Source organism: Acromyrmex echinatior, chromosome 15, assembly GCF_024713525.1.
Source record: "Acromyrmex echinatior isolate Ae372 chromosome 15, ASM2471352v2, whole genome shotgun sequence".
Lineage (NCBI taxonomy): Eukaryota > Metazoa > Arthropoda > Insecta > Hymenoptera > Formicidae > Acromyrmex > Acromyrmex echinatior.
In genome coordinates this window covers 9,198,029-9,223,278 of record NC_141866.1, presented here as the reverse complement: position 1 = coordinate 9,223,278, position 25,250 = coordinate 9,198,029, and the positions used below count along the sequence as shown (strand labels likewise).

General features: G+C 34.4%; 1 protein-coding gene across 8 annotated transcripts in view; it reads right to left on the bottom strand.

Annotated features, from left to right (window-relative positions):
* Positions 1 to 24,346, bottom strand: part of 5-HT1 (serotonin receptor) — a 131,059-nt gene extending 106,713 nt beyond the window's left edge. For 2 of the 8 annotated variants that reach the window (XM_087413882.1, XM_011055360.2), the window contains exons 1-2: positions 24,046 to 24,346; positions 18,767 to 19,076 (exon numbers count right to left, since the gene is read on the bottom strand). The gene's annotated coding sequence lies outside the window, so the exon portion shown is untranslated. The remainder of the gene's footprint in view (positions 1 to 18,766; positions 19,077 to 24,045) is intronic. The other 6 variants (XM_087413881.1, XM_087413883.1, XM_087413884.1 and 3 more) reach the window with 6 other exon arrangements.
* Between the last annotated feature and the right edge of the window lie 904 nt (positions 24,347 to 25,250).

Below are 25,250 nucleotides of genomic sequence, written 5' to 3'. Positions count from 1 at the left end.
ATTTTTGTTAACCCGAGAATAGCCATCATGTTTTTTTTTATGTGAACAATCGCTTGAAGTTTTTACATCCCAATTAAAATCACTATTATTAACAATATATTATATATTAGGTGTTGGAATTAATTCGTAGCGTTTTACAAGTGATGGGAAGTACTTTCATTAATGTATTTTTTAATGCTCATGTGAAATAAATAACATTCTTTCATTAAAAACGCTACGAATTAATTCCAACACCTAATATTATTGATTATTTTTCAATTTGTTAATATTTGAAAACGTTATGAACATAGATTTAATCACAATTTTTTGAAAAAAGTAAGTGGAAAACAAATAAATTAAAACGGAATAAGTGCATGTTAAATGACATTTTTAAAAAATAAATATCTTAAAGTATTTTTTTAAAAATAAATATCTTAATTAATATAATAATTGTTTATTGCCGGTTTTTAATGGAATTGTTTATTTAAAGGGTCATAAAAATTATTTAAAAAAATGAAAATATATTAAACAATATGTAACAAAACACTATTTTATAACAATTTATATTTTTTCACCGCTGGGATATAAAAACACATGTGACTATTCCTGTGTTAAAAGAGTAATAATTATTTATTATAAAACAATTTAAACAGAATTATTAAAAATGCATTTATTCGATATATAGACATAATATAATAACTAAATTGCGTGATCAATCCGTCAAATATGTGTCACCTTTTAAAATTAGGTCTTAGAAACGTCCATTTATTTTGGTCCACCCTATATGCAATGTAGCACTTTTTGCTCATTAGCGCAAATATCTTCATGCCGTAGCTATTCACACCGTTAATACCAAGATGAGTTCCGTTGAGTGCTGCTTTTAAGAGGCGAATGAGGCAATGCAACGCTGGGGCTGTGGAAAGTCGTTCTTGGCTCGGCGTATCCCAAGTATCAAGGGATTATTACCTATTTCGACCCGCAGAGCCAGCACTCAGCGAATTTCGCCCGATGGAAAGGTGTAAAAGCCACATCAAAAGTGTGCAAGAAATATGCCTCAAAGAAGATTGTTGCAATCGAAAATAGACGCATATGGCGCACCATTGTATACAATTCTATTCAAAATATTTTGCAAAGATAAGAAAACATGCATTTATATACGTAGCAATTTGTATGTAAATGAAACACGAAATAGACAGTGACGCTCTTTGTGAATAAATACGAAGCTCATGGTTGCAAATTAAACTAAAAACTCGGAATGCTTTTGTATAACTTACAAGATCGATTTGTCTTCAATCAGCTTAACTTTTTTCTAAGTATGTTTAAAATTTGGAACCCCGTATCAAATGTTATAACTTTTACCAATGATTGCTATCTAAGTCTCCTTTAGAAAGTTCTAAATCCTATTGCACTTTTTTTACTAAATCTCCAAATCCAACTACTCATCTAACTTTTGCTACTACTTGTACAAGAAAAAAAGTGAATAAATCCATTTACCATTTCTTTACTAAAGATCCGAGACTATCTACTCCTTTTTTTCTCAAGCATCTAGAAACCACCTGCTGCTTTTCTGTGAGAAATCAAGAGTTAACCACTTCAGTTCTTACGAGAAATTATCTTCTCTCAACTGAAATTGGTGATATTAAGAATATATTAATAAAATTTGAAATATTGATTTTATGTTACTATTATATCGTCTGTAAAATGCTCAGTATTGTATTTTTATTTAAGAATATAATACACAACTCTAAAAAATAATTTTCTAATATGAGAACAATTAGAGAACAATTAGAGTGGAATGTGATTCAAGAACATAATACACAACTGTAAAAAATAATTTTCTAATATGAAAACAATTAGAGTGGAATGTCATTTAAGATACGTAGTACAAGAAGCAATTACACTCTAATATGGAAAACACACTGACTCGGTTGTGTTAAAAATAAGCTTTATAATTCCTATTTTTTCTTTTATTAATTCTATTGAAATTATATTGTAATTCTGAACATATATTGGCTATTATTCTAGAAATGTTGCAAAAATACCATATGTTATATGAAAAGCAAATTGCACGAAGATCGATTTCAACATCATTTTTTACAGACCAGATAAAGCGAATACGAATAATTATTTTGGATATTTCATATGACGAATATTTTTAATTTTATGACATAATTCGAATATTAAAAAAAAAAATAAATAAAATAGGTATTGATATCACAGAAGAAAGATTTATTTAAAAAATAATTTTCTTTTTCTGAATTGTAAAATTATCTGCAACATAATTATTTTATTTTCAGATTCATTTAAAAAAATAATTAATTCTCACTCTCTTTTTCTTTCAATTGTAATATATTAAAATCAAAATCAAACTCTTCTTTGCAGTGTTTTTATCTGCAATATAATTATTACAGATAAAAAAAAATGAATATTTTATTTTATTTCAAAACAATCGTATTAAATATAATTTAATGTATATAGAGTAGATAGAAATATATTATAAAGTAAATATGACCAATTTTCTCTCAAAATTATAAATATATTAAATTTGTTCGATTAAAAACTGTAGATAATCTGCGAGATATTAATATATGATTTCGATATCACTGACATGATCTGGATAATCTGAATATTTTTATTAATCTTTTAATATATTAAAAGATGACATTTCTATTTACTATCGCTGAAATATCTCGCGTCACACTTGAATTTCTTTCGATTCGCTGCATTTATTGCCATGTTGTCGGATCAGCGGAACAATTTCGCGAGCGAATTGAATTCGATATGAATAGAGAGAGAAAGAGAGAAAAAGGGAGTAGTCACGCATGCAATTTTCGTGACTTATACACTTGTTTGAATGAACGGGATAATGTATGGGGAAGCGTACGGCATGTTCAATATGATACTACGTATACGCAATACGCGATAAGAAGAGTAAGAAAATGAGAAGGAAGGAAGGAAGAACCTTTCGTCGTATACATGAAGAGAGGAGGGGTCGCAATTTTCCAAGCGGAATCTTCCTACCAAGAAAAGCAGCAGGTAAAGAGATTTCGTCCTGCATTTTTCTACAGGCGGCGGATATTTCTCAGCGGTTGCGAGCGCACGTAGCGCCGCTTCGAGATTTCGCTTCATTGGATTCGTTATTATTCGTACGGCACGGCGGATACGACGAAACGAGAGATAGACAGACAGATAGACAAGAGAAACGGGTTTGGGCCATGACGGTATCAGCGATCTAATTTGCAAGACGTTTCAGTGCTGTATTCGCGGTACCTCATAAAGATAAATTGGCATCACCCTTCGTGCTGCATACGAGAACTTTTTCGAGCGTAATTGGTCTTTGCGATGACGACGATATCTGTTTCATAGAGGGCATATTAAAAGAAAGAAATTTTTTTTATGGGTAAATTGTATGTTTTAAATTGTTTTTGAAAAAAATTACTTTAAACTGTGCCTTTTTTTATAAAGAAATTGCTTTAAATTATGCAGGAAGTTATGAAAAGTCAAATTTTTTACCACAGAATGGATGACGTAATTTCAGAATGAAGTCATTTTTGTAAAAAAAAAAAAAACTTTCTCGTCCATTGCAGGCGTACGCGCGATAAGGCACAAAATGGAGATCATTACCAGCTTAACCACATATCTATCAAAGTAGGGCAAGGTGTACTTTTATAAAAGTTGAGACGCGCGAATACATTTCGCCGTGTGGAGTAATGTTATAACAATCGGATAATTCTCACCAGTATGATACGATGTACAATTACTACGTTGTAGTTGCAAGATAGACGGACTATCGCATAATGACGTGTATTTTGTCCCAAGTTCGAAACAATTTACATTAATCTTCTTCACACGACAACTTCAATGTCATTATGTTTTAGCACCTTGTGTCTGATATCGATACCTCATAACGTTCAAGTTTCTTTTTTTGAAAGAAAAGATATTCAAAATGTGCTTGTTGGAAAAAATTTGATGCTTATAAAGGGGTGAATGAATCTTAATAATTTCGAAGAGTAATAGAAGCTTAATATGAGATATCTGTCGATTGGCGATAATTTAATATAATATTCGTTGATGCATTCTTTTATTAATTGTCAGATTGATAAGTGAGATAAACAGAATAAAATGCAAAAATCTATTTATGCATACAACTCGCACGTCACAGCATATGTATTATTTATTAGAAGGAAAAATACGATTGTAATGTGAAGTGACCGGAACGATACGTCATAATCCAAAAATACTCAGATTGTTACTGATACGTCATTAAAACGTTAAAATATATCGTTGGAATCGATATTCAGTTATTACTTCATATTTACATTCTCTATTTTTATCTCTACAAACTCTGTTAACTTCATGAAGAGATCACATTGCATATATCCGCACAACAACAAATATCGTCGCTAAATAAATGACATAAAATTAAACGCTCTGTTACGTTTGCATCATAAAAAAGATTAAATTTGTTAATAATATTAATACATATATAACATCTTTTGATACAAATTTATATTTAATTATTTTAATTATCTGATATTATTGAATTCTCGCACGTATTTTAAATCAAATAATTTATCGCTGTCACTATTTATAATTGCCATAAACTAAATGTATAAATATGTTTTAATAATTGCATAAAATGATACAACTTTTGATCCTTAACAAAAAAGTTGCGAACAATAGGTTTGGAAGTGTCAAATTTCCGTCGCTGTGTATCGTCGACGTTATCAAACTCATAAAACACGGTTCGTGATCAGTAATACATTAAACGTGGCGAAAGTCGTTATTCACGCCGGCTTCATATAAGCGATAGCATGGCGCTTCTTCCGCTAATCGTTTTTCATCCGGTCTGTCTCCTGGGTGTTATCTTCTTGCAAAAGTATTTTTAAGTGACTTATTACTACTTTAGGAAATTGTAGAACGGTAAAGCGAAACGTTTACTGGTGGTAAATGTAAATTAAGCGTGGAATATTCCATATCGGGCCGATACAATTTGCGAAACAGGAAATGGAGAGTAATTAAACTTGGAAAAGCCACGGCTGGATTGGAAAATAATACATATGTGTTTGCAATAATAATTTACATTTATTTCAAAGGCAAATTATATAAATTATATAAATTATCTTTTCATGGAATCGTAATTATGTAATAAACATCAACAATTAATATCGTACTGATAAACGAGCATGAAATGTTAGAATTACTCGAGAAATTACTTGCAGAATACCGCACAAGTAGTATGTGTAATCTATGCGAGAGAAATGCCGTTTATCACGGAAGCGAATAGGATAATTGTTTGCAATATCCATATTTACAATACCATCACCATCCCTAAGTTACACAGTAACCAGATGTTGCAGATCGCCTCCGCTGGGCCAACTATCTAAACTTTCCTCGTGCCGGGGCTTTTCCTAACTCAACCCGAAATGAGTATTATAAATCGCGAAGAGTTCACTATCTTCTCTTCAACATATTGTCAATGAGATAGTCGAACTTTGTATTTTCAATAAAACGCGATACACTATCATGATACATTATATGTTACATCGAATATTCTAATAAATCTTTATATCGCGATTTTTTCCACAATCACTGACAGAATTTGATATTCTTCCTCTCGATTTTATATTACAAGAAAGTTTTCTGATTTTATACGATTGAAAGAAAACTAATATTTCAAGTCTATAAAGAGGATCGGATGTACGATGTTTTTATTGGACTGATATAAATATTACGTTTTTTGTACGAAATATATTGCGCTCATGAAATAGATTACGCTCATCGAGAAAAATGTTTTAATTATATCAACAAAACGTATATGGTAAAATGCATTTTGGTGAGAACAGAATTTCTGATTATCATAATTGGATTGGATATTTTATAGCTAGATCGTTTTCGTATATAATTATAATATAATAAATGTATATAATTATACAAAACTAGATATAATATACGTCCTCCCATTAGTTAATGATCCATTTGGTCATTTTTGGACTTTCCTTTTTATTTTAGCATTATCATTATTAAGAAATTCTGATATATTTACCAGAAAGGAAATAGATAATCATCTGATAATTTTTAGGAGGATTTCGTTTATTTTCCATAGATATATTGAATCTACTAATCTTTGTTTTTAATATATAATGTGAATTTTTAAAATTGTTATATAAATTGCGCTGTGCAACGCTCTCATTGTTCGTATTATTTGATGATTATTTGATAATTTTTGAATCTACTAGATTTTCAATTTATATACAACCAGATTTTTTCCAGCACTGCATTTATATCATTTTTACGGTGTTCAAAGTTCATATTCATTCATATCGGATAAACTGAATCGGATGTAGTTATTTTTATACTACATTGCATCTTATAAAATGCGTTATGAACGCATAAAATAAGATACATGCAAATGATGTATTGTAGATATTTTAAAGTATTCCGTGGAAAAGACGTGTACTGACGGATGCCTCAATTTCCGAGATTGACGTAGCGTGTACGATTTTTGATAAATGGAGAACGCTAACGGCTATAGGCATTTCCTATCTGTCACACGGAATCTGAGTTGACGGTAGCTTTTAATAATCTGCAAAGCGGTCTTTCCTATAAGCCATTCGGAAAGAATGGCTGTTGCCTTGCTGTTTGTATCGACAAACTATTGCAAGTCACCTCTGTGCATGCATAAAATAGGAATAACGTAATACTGTATAAAACATTGATATTACGTTAAATAATTCATTTAAAAAATGATTTAAATTTAAAATATAAAATTTTGATAGAATGTTAAAACGGTATAATTAATAACGTAACTTTTTCATTACAACAATTTTTTTATTGCAGTAATTATTTTATTTTGTCGTCAATAAAGACAGACTTTATTAATATTAAATTTTATTGATATTAGAATCTTCTCTCAGAGGCTACGTGTAGTACAGTTTTAATAAACCGATGAAAACCTTCAAAATGCAATTAAAAAATTTGCGTACGAGGGGAGATTTGGATAAATTTTTTAAATATATAACACTCACTGCATATTATATATAATATTGTTTAATATTTTAATATTTATGCCTCTTTTATATGCAGAGTATAAAATGTAAGTTATTCAAAGAAAACAACAATGATAACAATAATGTGTTTTGGCCGATTAATGTAAGAGTACGTTATACACATTTATGTGCAACATTTAAAAAATCTTATTGGAAAGTATTTGTCTCTGTCATTTAAAGACAGAGCAATAAACTATCCATATGGGTTACTTTTAAAAGAAACAAAAGTGATCCGTTGCAAACTTGGAGCAAAAGATATAGCTTTGTCAAGCTGTCGCGTTCGTACTGGGATGTTCTGTTGGAAGATCCAGGAGAACACAAACGAAATTGTTATCTACGTATACAAAAGTGCTACAGAAACACGTTAGATTAACTTACTTGAAAGTACGTCTTTCGTTTCTTTTAATAAAGAACATCAGAATTTACAATAGGAGGATAAAAATACAACATTGTGGAAGATTGTGATGAAAAATAATTTAAAAATTCCACGATTATTAAAATACGTGACCGCAAAATTAATGGTTCCAGTTAAGACGGGTGTTGTTTTGACGCAAAAATAAGTCGTTATTAGAGAACCGATTAATCATGTAGAATATTTGTAATGCGCTGCAAGAAGTTTATTTTGATAAATGTCTCTTGATAAACAGTTACAAAAAAAAAGAAGAGAACACGCATGTTATATATAATGTCAATCGAAGTATTTACTTAAAAATTGTATTTGTGTTAAAATCGATTCTTATTAAAATTTTTGTATTGCATTTTTAATGTATCCAAGTGTCAATTTAACATAATGTGGTCATTTAAATATTCTATATTATATTGATATTCAATTTTTAATTAAAATAATACAATTTATGAGTAACAAATGACATAAAATTTATATATTTTAAATTATTTAAAAATATAAACCTTATAATAATAAAATAAATGTGTAAATAAATTTATCAGATTATATTTAGATATTAATTTTAATATATAATTAAATTATATTTAAATATATTTCCGCAATTTACTTACAAATTGTTTCAGTATTATATTTTTCGTGTTAATTTTTTATGTAATATTGTTATTTCCTAACATAATCATTATGTTAAACTTAACTTATTTATGTTAAACTTAATACACATTTCCTGCGTAGAGAACTTATTTCCATTTTTGTAAATTTTATAATAATCTATTAAAATTAGTAATACTCGTTTATTTTTCGAAAATAAACGAACGTTGTAATTGCGCAACTCAAGTAATTATTCTTCCACCGAATTACGTTTATGTTAAAAACAGAAACCCCGTACGTCGTTTCGAGATGCAAAAATTAATGGCTATGGCGGATTGGCTCATAAATTTACTTCGACATACGTTGTGTCCCGACGATCTCGCTAAAAAGTGCAGTCCACCAAAATGCTCGCGACACAGTTTTACCGGCGTACATTGTCGGGGATGTAAGTTTTTCTTATTTCGCCTAGTAAGCGATATCTAAACCGAGCCAGCTCGGATTCGCGTCAAACGAGAATATGAAACGATGCAATCCTTATGATCTACGTTTCTAAAGAATTGCTTGGATGAAAGAGAACGAGAAAAAGAGAAAATGAATATAAAAACAACGGAACATGTACCATGCGCGACGTTGCAATTACAGTAAGTAAAAAGATCTTTGGAAGGCCGGTAATAAATTGTCTATGACAGTTGATGTGGCATCATTTTGTAGGTGACATCGACCCGCGTGTTACCGGCAAATCGATTTTCTGAAAGCACCGCCCTGTCAAATTGCGCGAGCGACACACAGGTGCATTTAACTCTCTCGCACATGATCGATGAACGCATTCGGACGCATCGCGTAAACGCGGTCGAAACCCACGGCGGCGCCGAAAATCCATGGGATTTTTGATCAGTTCATCGTAACTGTATGCGGCATGATAACAGAGATTAAAAAAAAAGTAGATTATTTCGTCGAGAAGTGACGTTAATTAAAATGCGCGTCAACGTCCATCCGTTCACGCGGATTTTATTCCAGAAATTCAAACGTTTGTTTATTCGTAATGTATGTCGTAATAATAACTAGTGATGGGAATTTTGTTGGAATATTACACGTATTAAGAATTGTTTAAATTTCTTTTTAATTATATTACTTATATATAAATATAAATATATTCTATTCTGTATAAAATTTTATTATTTACATGATTACAATCGCAGCTAGATTATTTTATTTATTATTATAATTTATGAAATTACGTTATATTTAATTTAAGTATGAAAGTAAACACTGAGAGAAAAATGTTTGATATTTGTAATTATAATTATATATTACTATAATTATAATTATTACTTCTATAATAATAATAATAATAATAACAGTAAGTAGGTGTATAATTCTAGCAACAAATATATATAGTTGGAAACTTAAGCAACTACTTACAGTTATTATAGCCATAAAAAAATTGAAATTACTACAAACATGATTCAAATGACTATAATTTTAGTTATATTTTGGGAGAGCCATAAAAAATATAGTTTTAACTTTTTTATAGTTATTATAACTGTAAGTATAGTCATTTTAAGTTGCCAACTGTATACATTTGTTGTTAGAATTATACATACGGTTACTATTATTATTATATAATAGTAATAATCATAATTATAATAATATAATTATAGTTACAAATATCAAACATTTTTCTCTCAGTTTACAACCTATTTTATTTATATCAGCTTAATAAATAACACTTTCAGAGATATCATGTCTCACGTTATATTTTTACAAATTTATATGTGCTTATGATATATATTTTTATATCTTACAGCCCCCCCCTGCTTGCATAAAATTGCGTAGTATTCCAATTATCAAATACGCTGTATCGATGTTAAAACTACGACCACTGAAAAAAAAAAAAAAAATATCCCGCGTGGAATTATCCGATTTACGGAGATTTTAAAATCTGTCAATTGCGCGTGTTCTATGAATGCATCGGTTGTGACGGAAAATGTACAGCCGCCATGTACCCATGTTACGTGTACAACATACGAGTGTATACGCGTATATGTTGTAAATGCATTGTTATACTTTCCTCGCTATGACACAATTTCATCAAAATTCCAAAACCAAGCCACATGCATTGCGGTGCCATCCTCGGATACGACCTTCTATAAATCTAGATTAAGCTTTATTAGTTTTCAAAGGCGAATTTATATATCCTTCTCAAACAAGAGACAGGGACCGGCTGACATCTAGTATTATATCATTCCGTCACGACATTGTCCGTAAAAGGGAAAAAAAAGGGATGAACGTTAAACTCAATCCTCTCCTTAATCTCGTGAGTGTTCATCGGTCGACGCTCCTCGCCGACATTTCTCTCGACGAAAGCAATCGGAAACGTGTCATTAAAATGACATGACTCGCACCGAAGACATTGTCGAGGGGAGAGAGGTATCTCTCCTCTTAGAAGAGGAGCAGCCGAGAACAAGACTTTTAAGTTCTCCAGGGGTGGCGGGGGAGGCGCACAAGAGGGAGCGAACAGTGTAACAACTTGGGAGAAAGTTATTCTGCCGGAGAACCTCTAATGAACTTCGAACTTTAATGACGAAGGCTGCTAAATCCTCATCTCGCTTCCGTTACAGACGCGATCAGCTGTGTCTAGGTGTGAACGTAAAAATTGACGTGTCGTTTTAAGGTGTAATTTAAGGCACCTCTTTAAAACGGAAAGTTAAAGGACTTTGAATTGCCTGCAATTTTCTAAATTCAAGAATAAATTATGTCTTAAGATTTTTTAAAGGAACCTACGTGAATTAGTTAACTGCGTAAGAGGAAAAAATTGATGTGTCGTTTTAAGACCGTACGTAATTCAAGGCACTTTTTAAAATAGAGTATTAAAAGACTTTGAATTGCTTGTAGGTAATTTTAAAGAAAGAACTGCTTAACATTTTTTAAAGGACTCTTTTGATATGAATTAATTAATTGCGTAAGAAGATAAATAGATTTAGAAATATACGAAAAGAAACAATGTTCTAAATGTAATTATAAATTTTTCAAATTTGTAATTGGAAAAATTTGACTTTTTAAGATTGGAAAAAATCGGAGATTTTTTTTTATAATGTACAAATATGTAATGACAATATTGTATGATATTTATCGTCCAGAATACATTATTGGAAAATTCATAAAACACATTGTAACACATTTCACTCATATTGCTTCAACAATAATATTGTCTCAACAACTTCTTTGAGTATGAATTAGTGTTGCTGATGTACCGCTTACAGCGTCAGTATAGTGACGTCAATGGCGGAGGTATCCTGCAAAACAAACGCCACGACCATGGCCCGATTACACCGCTGGAGTCCATTTAGACGAGTTCCATTTTACATCAAAATGGCTTTACACGTGCGCACTCATGATCCACTCTTAACTCAAAATTGACAGAAAAACCACGTCAAAACTTCCGGGGGGGGGAGGGGGGAGGGGGAGGGGAACCGTTCAATTGTTACGTCGCGGTTGCGCGCGAACGGCGTGATTAGTTTTATCAATTAACGATCCCGGCGCGCAATCTCGGGCGAGTTTTTTTTTCCATGAATTTTGCAAGCCGCATAACGAGATATACATGCTATTCGTTCGACTGCGACGAGCGAGATCGCAAGCGAGAAATTATCGCATAATTCGCATCACACGTTGTGCTAATTCAAATTTTTTCGTTAATTAAAATTCCTGGCGCTCTGCTACGTGATTTTTTTATTTTACCGTTACAGATTATTACATCTTAATTTTAAGCTATCAAATAAGTGTGTTAGAGATTATATACTATATCCGTGGGAAATATGATTTGATTATGTCCTATAATAAATGTACGAGAAGAAGAGACATTTAACAAAATGATTTATAAGAAATATTTTTTGTATTTCTTACATTTTACGATGATATTAGGTGTTGGAATTAATTCGTAGCGTTTTTTAATGAAAGAATGTTATTTATTTCACATGAGCATTAAAAAATACATTAATGAAAGTACTTCCCATCACTTGTAAAACGCTACGAATTAATTCCAACACCTAATATGATCTTAATGGACATTATTTGTACTTGTTACATCATTACGTTATTTATTTAATTAAAATCTATTCCATCTTCAATTAAGTCTAAGTTGCAAGATTGACAAATAATCGGCGCGCAATTTGCTTGAACTGGAAATTGTAAGATGCATGCAAAAATTTTATTAAGTATTCACTTTTACTAAATATGGCTTCCTCCGCTTTTGTATTTAAAATTTAACAATTTTACTATAAATAAGCTTATATAGGAATTTTATATTATGTATCATTTTGCGAAATTTTTTCCTCCTTTTTCCTTTTTTTTTAGTTTAATCACTAAATTATGAATTGCGCATTTGCGAGAAAGCTGTCTGATGTAGACTTTATTTAATTTTGATACGTCCCATCTGCGGTTGCCTCGTGCCCGCGAACGAATTGAAGCAAATACGAATTGAACAATGCACGTCTGTGGGAAAATACGTCAGCGTAAAAGCGTGAAAATGTGGTCGACGCAAAATGAGATCGCGGTAAAGTTTTACGCGGAGCTTGAAAGATTTCCGCGCGACACACCGGAAAATCTAACCGTGAATTCGCGGAAGAGTATGTTAAGGCGTATCTCCGGTATATCTTCTGAGGTGGCATTCGCGTGTCATCGTCGTCGTTATCGCTATACGCTTTGCCGCTTCTGTCTTTTGTTACTTTTTGGCGGAAATGTTGAGAATGAATTTTACGAGCGTAAATTCCCGTATGATTTGCGAACGAGGCGTAAAGGTCGCATGGCAATTTTAAATATACAAGTGGACACGGATGTCACATTGTGGATAGTATATTCCCTCACGTTTAGAGTCTCGACTGTCTGCTTGGAACGGAAACGCGTTAATATTCTAACAAATGGATTAAGTGGCAGATTTGCATAATACAGCGGTATATTTTATACGTTCTCCTTGGAATAAAATCAGTTTTATTCCGCGAGTAGTAAAAGAATTATGATCAATTGATAGAGAGTTTTGGATGATGAGTATTTTTCAAATTCACTTCTGAATGCACAATGTCGCTTAAAAATTGAAATTTAATTTTAAGCTTGACGTCTCCACGTTTAATTTAATGTTAAAGAATTAATAATTATTTTTTGTTACGTCCTTTTTCATTCATAGAGCTGTGGTATCTTTAAAAAATTTAAGTAACATGTCTTCAAGCATAAATTAATAATTAGTTATCTTTCTTTTTCTTTCTCTCATGAAAAAATGATATTACATTACATTTTCTCCTTTGAAGCGAGAAGCTTCTGAAAAGGTGGAAAATCTTTTTAAATCTTTGCAAAGATATCGCGAATTTATTAATACATTCTTCATCCACTAAGGGCACATAATAATTCATACTTTTCAAATTAATTTACGCCAAGATGTATATTGCCGCATAAATATAAAATGTAATGCCTTCGTGCTGTATTCATTTATTTCTATAATAAAAGATACGCAATATACGTTTATTGAAGTACATCGTGAGCTTTAGCGTATATCTACGAAATATCTACGTAAAATGAATGTCTCGTAATTATCGGTTAAAAATTATCGGTTAAACGTTCGCCAAATTAAATAGCAGCTCGACGAATTATAATGCACTGTCGACGTAGCGATTAATAATGGAGAATTGTAAGTAACGACGACGGCCCATCTCCGACGGTACGGTTGATAAAGTTTCGCAGTATTCTCTACCGGTGTGCCGTCCGGAAGGACGGAGCTCTTCCCAAGATTAAAAATCTCACACTACTTGAAGTCATGGTATATACTTTACATCGTTTTACACGAAATACAGAACGCAGCACGAGCGGCGCGCGTTTCTCTAAGGCTAGAGAAAACATCTCTCCCGCAACGCCGCGCGCCGCGCGCCGGTGACGTTCTCCATTCAGTTATATTCAATCGGGTTGTGCGGTGTTGTCGCAAATGTTCGAATGTGACCCGAGGGTTTCGAGGATTCCAAGTTAGAATGTACAAGTAGGTAGGAAACGAGGCAGGTGAAGTGACTTTTCCGTTTAGAAACACCGGATTTGTATACTGAAAACAGGATATTATTCGATTTGTGTGGAGCTAGATAAATTTGCGCTACTGAATGCGAAAAAATAATTAATTCATGAGTGTCTCTCTCACGTGGAGTTCCTCTTAAGAGATTTATGGTCAAGGATGAAAGTCGAAGAGCATAATAATGTAGGGTAGAAGAATATTATTTATGGAAGGATAGACGCAGGGGCATGGGCAAGCGAGATGCAATGTAACGGGATATAAAAAGGAATAAATATTTAGCTTTATATATATATATATATTAAATAACATTAATTTAAAGCATTTCTCTTCAAAGTAGTATTTCTCTAATGTAAATTTTTATAAATTATGACAGTAACATAAATTTGAGATATAACAGAAAAAAAATACAGAGAGAGAAAAATCAAATGCGGTAATAATGCCAATACGAGCTAATACCAAATGGACCAAATGTAAGTGTAGATCAATTTATTATTTAAATAGTATAAGTAAAAAATTGTAATTGGAAAATATAGAGGGAAATATAAAAAGACAGTAAAGAATATTTAAGCAATAGTATTTTATATCCAATGCAAGAAATTTGAATTATCCTGTCAAGAAATAGAAGTAAAATCGGGATACGAAAGATTCAATTTGCAGCCGGAACGCCTCACTTTGTACAATCGCTTGTATCCGGCGAATGATCGAAGCGGATGGAAAAAGACCTCAGCTCCTCCCGCTAATTAAGTTACGAGGTGCGCTTCTGGCCAGTCAACCGCCCCTTGCTCTTCTCCATCCGAAACCGGAAACGAGATGCCGCGGATTATTTCCGCATGGCAAAATGTAGGGCGACGCTCCGATAATTAACATGCAAGTCGGTTACGGCATACCATCCCCGAAATAAACATCAATCAATGGCGAGTGTTAACTTATTAGGATAAAGATTACGTCATGACATCGTCGCGGTGACTCGCTGGCGCACGTGATAATGACGCGATGTCCGGCTTTGTATTTTCAACGGGAAGTTAAAGCTCTCTTGACTCTTGTAGAAAGAAAATTAATGATGCGCGCGGCTGAAGATAAAATCTTCCTATCTGTCCCATATGCAACGTCACCGTCCAGGTGCTCCTATAATTTTAGATTGCTCGGTTTAGTCTGCAAACGCTGCGTGACTGTTTTCGACGACCGTGAGGGCAAATTCAATCGTCACGTGCGACGGAGATCGTCGCGGTAAAATTTCCGGAAAAATTTCGGTGCTTCCGTCCGACCTCGTTCTCTCGTGAAAACTGACTGTCCTTGCAAATGTAAAAAATTGTCGCGTTATGTCTGAATTATTCCGCACCTTGTAGTTAATAGTGATTTAAGATCGAAAAAAGATGTGAAGGTTTAGCTAAAAGTAGTCACATCGTATCGATAAAAATCGAATATGATGAAATATTTATGATTTGTTAATATCATTTTTACACAGGAAGAACGATTTTGTTGAATATCTAAAGATTTAAATAGATACAGATCTGAAAATAATCTTGTTGGACTATTTAAACTAATTATGTGTGAAATTTAAGTGTTTGATGAGCAATGCTGCAAAAAGTTTTGACGTCCTACCAACTATTTTAAGTATCCTACATAATCATTTTAATAGTCCAATAAAATTATATTTAGATCAATATTTAGCTGAATTTGTAAGTACTTACTTCAGCAAAATTATACACTACTTTAGTGTATAATTGGTGACAAGTCAAAAGATAACTGGTAAATTGTGGACGATTGCATAATTCTTTTTTTTTTTTACAAGAAAGATTATTTTTCACAGAAAACGAATATGGATTTTTTCCGTCAATGTAAGACAGATAATCTGCAAAGCAGTTACCAAGTTGTTAAAAGGAATCGATGCAATTATTTTTCTCCCGGGAATCAGGCCGGTTAAAATGTAAATTAGTCGTATCGCGCGCGCGATCCGTGAATTGCTCGATTTCTCCCTTTAAAGGGAGCACTTAGGGTCGATCGACCGGCTATAAAAGCGGATGGGTAATCGCGAGTACTTCGAGCTACTCCTCTGTAACTGCGGACCTCTCGAATACGTGTATTCAACAAGTTCCGTATTTCTCGCTACAGCAACAATGACAACGTCAATGTAGTGTTAGCCGGGAGTTACACCGTTACGTGGATTAGCGAAAGATTTATGCCCAGTCAGATTAATACCAAAAGCTGCCCGGAACGGATAAGCTTTGCACCTCTACGTCACGGGAGATACTTCAACCGAGATACATTTGTACCGCGTTCCATGCGGAAAAACTAGATTTCAAAGCGTGAAAAAGGTTCAGGCAGTTTATTTTCCGTGTCCCCAAAAATTTGCTTCGTACTTTTTGCAGAGCGTGTCAAAAATATTTTCGATGTCGACATTGCCCGTGTCTATCATTTATTACAGACTGTAATGGCGTTATTCGTATGTAAAAGTCGAACGTGTTCCATTATCTTTTTACAACGATGTTATACAAGGTATAATGAAAAAAATATATCACAGACGTACAGTAACGGGTTAGTACATTTATTTATATTTTACGCTGCACCAAAAAAACGTTATTTTTAATAACGAATGCAAATCTTATAATACATTTATGCACGAATACGTGTCAATTTTTTCTGTTCGCGCCAAGTTAATAAGGAACAGCGTTGAAATGTGGACGTAGCGCAAACTTTTGGATTTAACAAGATCGCGCGTCGGTTATTGGCTTATCTCTTTGACTTTGCTATTACTTATTAACTGCGCGCTGAATTCCCTGTCGTGGTGACGCAGTGATGAAGAACGGCGGGATCGGTAGAAAGTCAAATATAATATCAATCTAGTGTGAACAACTCGATCGTTAATCTATCTAGACGATATTGACTATCCAGCTTCGTGCGAAAAGTGCACGCCGGGCGCAAAAGATATGTGCAACCCTTATACATAGGCGAGCAGCTGCCGAGATAATACATATTGACATTAGAAGATACAGGGCCACTTCTATTCGACGTTAGAATATTGAATTTCGCAGGAATTGAGAGATCGCGTAACCGTAGTTGCTCTAATCGTACTTTCGCGCAATATGATTTAACACGGGAATGATCGCATAATTTTCTAAATAATCTCACCATTGAAATAACACGGGAAACATTCACGGCGGATCGTCGAAATAATCCTAAAAATATATAGCAATTGTGTTTGGTATAGGTATTTCATTGTTTGCTAAAGTATATTGAATCGGGTTATTTGCGTAAACCGGATTTAAGCCGATCGCTATTTGCGATGGCGAAATTCATTCCGCGCTGCAATTAATTCTACATTGAAATATCAAGACTGCGATGTGTGTAAAACTATAAACGAAAGTAATAGCAATATAAAGAATATAGAAAATTATGAAAAATTATAATTTTCGAATTATCACGTAATATTTATATTAAATAATTTAATAAGAAAATGTACTTTTTGTATTTTCGATTACCGTGATGCTGTTCGATAATTCGGTAACTTTGTGACGAAATTAGAGACAATTAAAAAAAAAAAGTAATAGTAATAATACGTATATAAGGAATAGAAAAAATTGTGAAAAATATGGCGAATTATCTCAAAATAATTATATTAAATAATTTCATTTTTTTAAATGTACTTTGCTTATATTTTAGATTATCGTGATTAATAATTTTTTAAGATATAAACGAAAATAATAGTAATATAAAGAAAGAAAAATTATGAAAATATGTCGAATAATCACACGTAACAATTACGTCAAGTAATTTAATAAAAAATATGTACTCTGTTTGAATCATTGTCTGTTCAACACTTTGCGACGACATGTGGGAACAAATTTTTTTTGTTAAAACGTACACGCCGGATAAGCCACATGTGACAATTGACAATTTGATCAATTTCTCTTCTGCATCGCTAATAAAATCCGTCAATTCCCATCAACGTAACGTTCACTATGCATCAGGACACCATCATCATAGCACAATGACGCGCGGCAGTGCGTTGTAAACAACAATTACCAATCCCGTTGCCCCTCTGCCCGCGGCATTGACATCCAAACAACATTAAATGCAGTACGCATCGCAGATAATTACACGACCGCCATTATAGCATGAGGTCGCTCCGAAAGTATCGTCGGTTTACTGGCAACATTCGAGCCAACCGCCATGAAATCGTACGTGGAAACGTGATAGGAAATTTTGAAACGTGATATCGCATTTCGTGGAATCGTAAGACTTGTAATATTAGACAATGACTAGCACGTTCGTGCTCTTGTTGAAATAATCAATTATTTTGAGCATCATATGAGATAGAACTGAAATTTAAAACGAAGGCCGTGTTCCAAAACTCACCGTCAGTGCTGAAAATTACTGTGCACGTAACATAAACTATAGATTTTCAACGCTGGCGGTGAATTTTGGAACATTGCCATAGATAAAAATATGGTTTCGATCCCTTTCAAGAAGTAAAAAAAAATTGAATGCTCTTATTTTATTCAAGCTTATGATTATATTCTGCTTATGAAAATTCTTATCTGTTTCTATAGTGATACGACTTTCATTTTATCGGATATATATATTTTGAAATTTGTTAGGATTTTCGTAACTAATAAAATTTTATACTGATCTCCTTTTCACCTCTATTGTAAGTCTCATAATTTTACGACATGAGGTTCAATAGAGAAAGGAACTTACCTGATGATCCACGATGCAATTTATTTCGCTATGTGCTGGAAATTTATCACAAGACCGTCTTCGGTGTTAACGATGCTGGGACAACAACGAGATGGTGGTATATCGCAACGACGACATCGTGCTTGATTTTTGCGACGATGATTTGTAGCAAGTTTTCCCTCCGTTAGCGCGTTAGCATCTCGGTGATTCTCGCCGGTGCAGTAAATGATTAAATCATCTGATCATTACTGTGAAAGAGGAAGGACCACGCACGCTATTGGATTTATAATGTTTCTCTTGATTTCAGCATGACTTGGATAAGTATACATTACTAGCGGAGATGTAAGAGAGATAAAGAGAGGAAAAGGGGGAGAGAGAAGAAGAGAGAGAGGGAGGAGAGAGAGAGAGAGAGAGAGAAAGAGAGGGAGAGATATATCTGCCGAAAATTGCATTAACGGCCATTTATTTCTAACGAATACCCAATTACGTTGGTCGATAATGTGCAACCGCACTCGCAATTGACGTAATTTCAGTTAAGAGCCACTGCCGTTGCCGCTGCGAGAGAAAAGGGCGGTTCCAGGATCTTTAATCCCCGCGTCGGCTTTCCAATTAATCGCCCTGGCCCCTCTTTTCTCCTGTCGTTCTTTCGATATTGAAGTGAGAAAGAGAAACAAGAAGAAAAAGGCAAAAAAGAAAGAGTGATAGAAAAAATACGATGACGGTTTGAATCTTCTGAAAGATTGCTAAGTCTGTTATTTCTGATGGAGTCTCGTATGCGTTCTCTATTTGTTTGCTCTGATAAATCCGAAAGAGTGTCACGTTAGTTGCTTGCGATAAGAAGATCGTAACCTCTTTCTGTCGGCGATGAGCACAAAGGAGGATTGGCGATCTGTGTTAACGACCCTCTCGGAAATTGCCGACATTGCGCACTGAGGGAAAATTAAACGGTCGCCGGGCCGAACCGATGTTTTTAGGGAAGGAACAAACAAAGCGTGTAACAGAACCCATTCTTGGATGATCGTCTTCCCAAAGGGAAACCAACTTTCTCTACCGTGCAACAAGGCCTCGAAAGCTGCCTGGTAAGCAATGAAGTTACAAGGGATCGAAAACGAGAAAATGTTCCCTTGGAGAATTGCCTGAGAAATTGCTGGACATTGAAAAATTAATTAAGAGAAGGGTAAAGGAAGATGAATGTAGAAAAATACATAGAAATACATTAAAAATTACAATTTTTTTAAATCCTCCAAATTTTTGTATGTAAAATAAGCAAAGAAAGAAACGATTTATGATATATTATAGCTGCGTGAACTTTAATTTTTACGATTATTTATATTAATTTATAAAAAAAAAAGAGAAGTGTACGCGAAATATAAGTCAAATCTGAACGAATTATCTGACTATTTATCTTTCAAGATTTCTTTTTGCTTGATAACGGAATTTATGAAAATCTCAGAAAGATCATGTTTAGCTGATCCTATAGGTACTTTTAACTGTACGAAACATTCTTTCTTAAAAAAATCAAGCGTAAAAATTTCCAAGCGTTTCTAGTAGAAACTTCTGAAAGAATTCTCGCTAAAGATGCTGAAAGATATATACGTGTTAAGTTCACTGGAAGAAGTAATTCCTAAGTTCTCATAGCTTTTCGGAATGTTCGCTGCGGTCGAAAAAGCGTCGCAAATCAGTGGCAGATCCTCGGCAAGAAGAATGCGAATTAAATCTACCCGAAAGAACGTAGTGCTTGTGTCTCTTTATTTTGTTAAAAAATTAAGGAACTGCTGAAAGCATATGAGAACGATATTTTTTAAAAAAGTTATTTAAAGTATTTTTGCATCTTGCGAAAGGCTATTATCGATATTTTTTTCTATAATATACATATAAAAATATAATAGGTACTATGAATGACAATAAAACTAAATTAAAGTTTCTTTTATAATTAATATTCTACGTACATAAAACATCATATATATATGTATATATATATATATATATATATATATAAAATTCTAATTAATATTAACAATTGATATTTACATTATTATGATTATTATATATAATTCCTTTCTCAAAAATTTAACTATAATAAAATAAAAATTATAAAATGACAAAAAGTATCAGCGATATATGAACTTTAATCTTTAACTACTCAATTTTTTTCATCAGCTTTCCAGAACGCGCGGCTTTAAAGGGAATTCATGGCCGGAGCTTTGAATGATAGAAAAATTAGTTTCACCCAGTGGCGAGCGTAACAGTTTGAGATTTTATTGTTCCCCAAAATCCATTCGCAATAAAGAACGTTACAAATCGACGACGGGATTTGGGACGCGGGAGAAATACGGGTAACACCGTCGAGTGTAAGCAATTCGTAACTGTTTAACTCGTGCAGTTTGCCAAGACACAAGAAGCGCCTAACAAAAGTTCTCGGCGCTGCAAAGTTAAGAGTGAGGTATATTTCAAGGAATGCCTGAATATTTATTTTTCTTAATTTTATTGCACAGTCGCTATTAAAAAGGATGCATTTATTATTAGCGAAACTTCTTAAAAAAGTAGAAGCACAATTTTGCAAAACAATCGAAACTCGACGAAAAAAATTCTTATTCAGATTTTATTTGTTAATAAAGATGCTAAAAAGAATAGGAATCTTTGAATAACTTAATCTTGAATAACTTAAATTCACGCAAAAAAGTATTTTTGAAGAAGGTTCTTATTTACGTCTACTCAATTTTAATCCGATATCACTTAAATTTTAACAAACATTTAATATCTTAAAGAAACGCGATGGGGTATTAATTAAATTTTGTTATTATCGATAGCTACTTAATTCTCTCACGTCAAACTTCGTTAAGAAAGCGGCCAGTCAACGGTTGAATTTTAAACAGTGAAAAAAGTCGGTCATGGTCAGACCAATACTATCCGTAACTACTTAATCTCCGCGGCAATTCACATTTTACGAGACACACGCTTTTTATCAATAAGAATGCATTGAAAAGTACAATTCCAGTTACATTTAACACAGTAATTAGTTAATTCTCACTTTCTCTCGAGGGATGGCGATGGGAAAACCGCAAAGAGCTTTCGTCTTGTTTACTCGGTCAATTTATCGCGCTTGCTGCTCGCTTCCTGAAATCGAGTGTCAGTCTCGACAGTGAGATGCGCGCGCCTTAGCACGAGACTCTGCCCTTTTTTAATAAATAAAACCCTTCGTGAGGACGGACTTCGTGAGCTCCTCTGGGATCGGTAGAGGACAACTGAGAAAAATTCAATTTGTCATCCCACCGCACCATCCTACGAAATCGAATTTTTCCTGCAGTATGCGAGAAAGGAGGCACAAAGCGAACATAAGCACTAGAACATGCGGATGAAGCCTGCTGCAAAATGTAAATCTTTATCGAGATGTTATTTTGTCATAGAGGGCGTAGATTGATCTCTATTAAGAATAGTTGAACTTAATAAAATTTAGCGAAGAATTAAGCGATCCTTTCTATTTTTTAATTCTATTTTTGAAAAGTGGCAGCATATTAAATGAACCACATAATTTTTAACTAATGTTTATGCAAACACATACACTCTCTCTTTCTTTTTCTGTCATATTCTAATAGATCTCTTCATTACGAAGCATCTTTGATGTCGATCTCTCGAAGGACGATCAACGTTAAGATCGCCTGAGTTGGAAATTATCCTAAACCGAGAGGAACTTCATTTCCGCGGTATAATCTCAATCAGTGGATAATATCCCGTAGTCGATTCGAACTCTCTCACGAAGGAATAGATCGAGATTTCAAGACTCGAGGGATATGGTTCCGAATTTTTCAATTTGTCTGATACCTCTGTTCCGCCGGTGGCGATAATCGGCTAGCAATCGAGTTCTCAGCTCGGAGATCGAGGGAGATCGTCGCGACGAATATCCATGATCTTGTGAGAGAAAAGGGGATAATCGCAGTGGCAAATATCGGAGAATGGTGGCGACGGCTATGTTTGCTCCACAGCCATCCTAAGCCGCAAATAACGAGGAAGCTTGGCCGACAGTAGGATACGATCGGGATACCGTATATCCTTTACGATATTTCTGTTCTATCCTTCCTTTTCTTTCTCTTTGCCTCGATTTTTCTCTCATCCTCTATCACTTCTGAATAACAGACGTGTGTCGACGGGTCTTCATTTTTATTGCTGTATCGAACGGAGACGGGGAATTATAGAAAAAAGGCTTCTCCGAAAGCAAGCATGGCAATCTGCTATCGATGACCGGTTCGAAGATGTAAAATTGCAATCCGCGGTCACTGCACGTTTGTTTGCCTGCGAGCAACAAGTTATACACCATAACCAACAGCGTACAAAAGAGAACGGGAAAGTGGACGGACGATTCCGCTGTCGACCGTTTATTTCGAGGCTGAAGACAGCCAAGTTTCAAAAAGCGAGTTTCACTGGCTTGTTGATTAACGCTAACCATAGTTTAATTAATCCTTTTTTTTGCTGATTGTGTCAGTTGTAATACAGAATATAATTTGACGTGTTGTCGATGGGAATATTCTCTGGAAATATTCCCTGATTATACTAATCATCACGTCATTCATTCTCTCTGTAAGGTAGATGGAGAACGAAGTTGAGCCGAATTGCATCAATCATGTAGGTCGAGCAAATCTGGCTCAGCGATGGCTATCTCTTTGTAGATCATAGTTCTACCTACGATATGAACAGGGAGAGAGAAAATTGACTTAACCGATGTCAGAACCTAAGCGACGTTAGTACAGCCAACCCTCAGTCAATCACGGTTTGCGTTAATCGACGTTGGTGAAACTAGCCCGTAGGAAATTCAGTCCTGGATCTGCCAAATAACGCCTGTATCCACTGAACCCACATTCATGTTTGAAAGTTCCATTTACCTACTTGAGTAACCAAATAAGATGCAATTTTAAATCTGTAGTACTTTGCAAATTAGATATACATACGTATCAAACATCACGACTAAACTTTTTTAATTGATCTTATAAACTTTTGAAAACAAATATGGATTTAGTGGATCGCAAATGCAAGTTTTAAATTGGAAGCACGAACGAGCAGAAGAGTTTGAAAGAGGAAGAATAAAACTTCAAAGTTGCCTCGGTCAGTCCTCGCGATTGCGATCAATCAACGCGCATCTTGACGCACGCTACGATCGAAGACGTATCGCATGAGGATTCTTTCCGAGGGGGGAGGGAGAGGAAAGAGAGGGGAGGGGGGGAGGAAAAAAGGAAACGCGAGAGTCGGAAGAGAGAGGTCTCCCAGTTGCACACGTCCTCTCGCGAAATTAACGAAGAGGAAATTACACGTAAGCATGTAAGTCCCAAATTTGTCGTGCGCGTAGCTGCGAGTTTGTAAGAGCGTCGCGTGGATCGCGATCCTTTTGTACGTTCGTTTGCGTTACCGATGTGCCACCGGTAATCGGCGACGGACAGTGGGCGATCCGGTGGTCCGGAGTACCGTGACAGTACTGGTACTGTAGAGTTTGTTATCGAGTAGCGCGGCGTCGCGAGCGAGAGAGAGGCAAAGCACCGGGGTGGTGGCAGCTTTGCTTGGCTGACAAGTAGATAGGACCGGCTACCACGCAAGCGCCGATTCAACCCTCCCCGTTCGTCACCCTTCCGACGATCTACCCTACCCTACCCCTCTGGATCCCTCTGTACGCTCGCACGTCGCCCAAACCCACATCCAGCCCTTCGACCCTCTTTCGTTCCCTCACCGGCTGGCTTTCTCTATACCTCTTCACCTCTCGATACCCTCGGGCGAGCCCGGCCCTTCGACTTTTCCTCGCTTTTCCATCTTCTTCTGATCGCGCGAACGTCCTCCGAGATTCGATTTGCCACCCTCGCGCACGCGAGAAATCACTGATCTTCGACCAAGCACGGCGATGTGACGACGACGACGACGACAACGGCGGTACGACTCGAATCGGCGATGACATTTTCACGATGCGTATCATCGCGTCTTAAATAATGAGCGTGCTTCCAAGAAGAGCTCTCGGTACTTGTACTGCGCGAAAGCAGCTTATAAGAGCGATCGTGAGTATTCACGATTAATTTTTGATGCAACTTCATAATAAATTTCGTCGTTGCTTTTTTTCTCTTTTAATTGAATGTATGGGAAAAGATTCGTGATAATATTTTTCAAGTTCTAAAGATCTATATATAAAAAGATATACGATAACTAAAAATAAATAAATATTAAATAATATGATTCGATATGCGAGAATATTATATTAAATAAATTGCGTTATTGATTGAAAAATCAATATTATAGAATTTATTAATTAATGGCAAACTATTTTTGGATTTTATGAATAGAATAATGAAAATAATCTAAAGGATTATGCTTTTCGTGATGTCTTGAAATTTAGCATTGTCTCGTTTCAACAATTATAAGTATTTTGTCCCTGCAATTACTCGCTTATCGTTAATCTCGAGCTAGAATTATATTTATGTTGGTCTGAATTACAACGCTTGAATAATTACAACAGTCTACTGACAGTTATCCG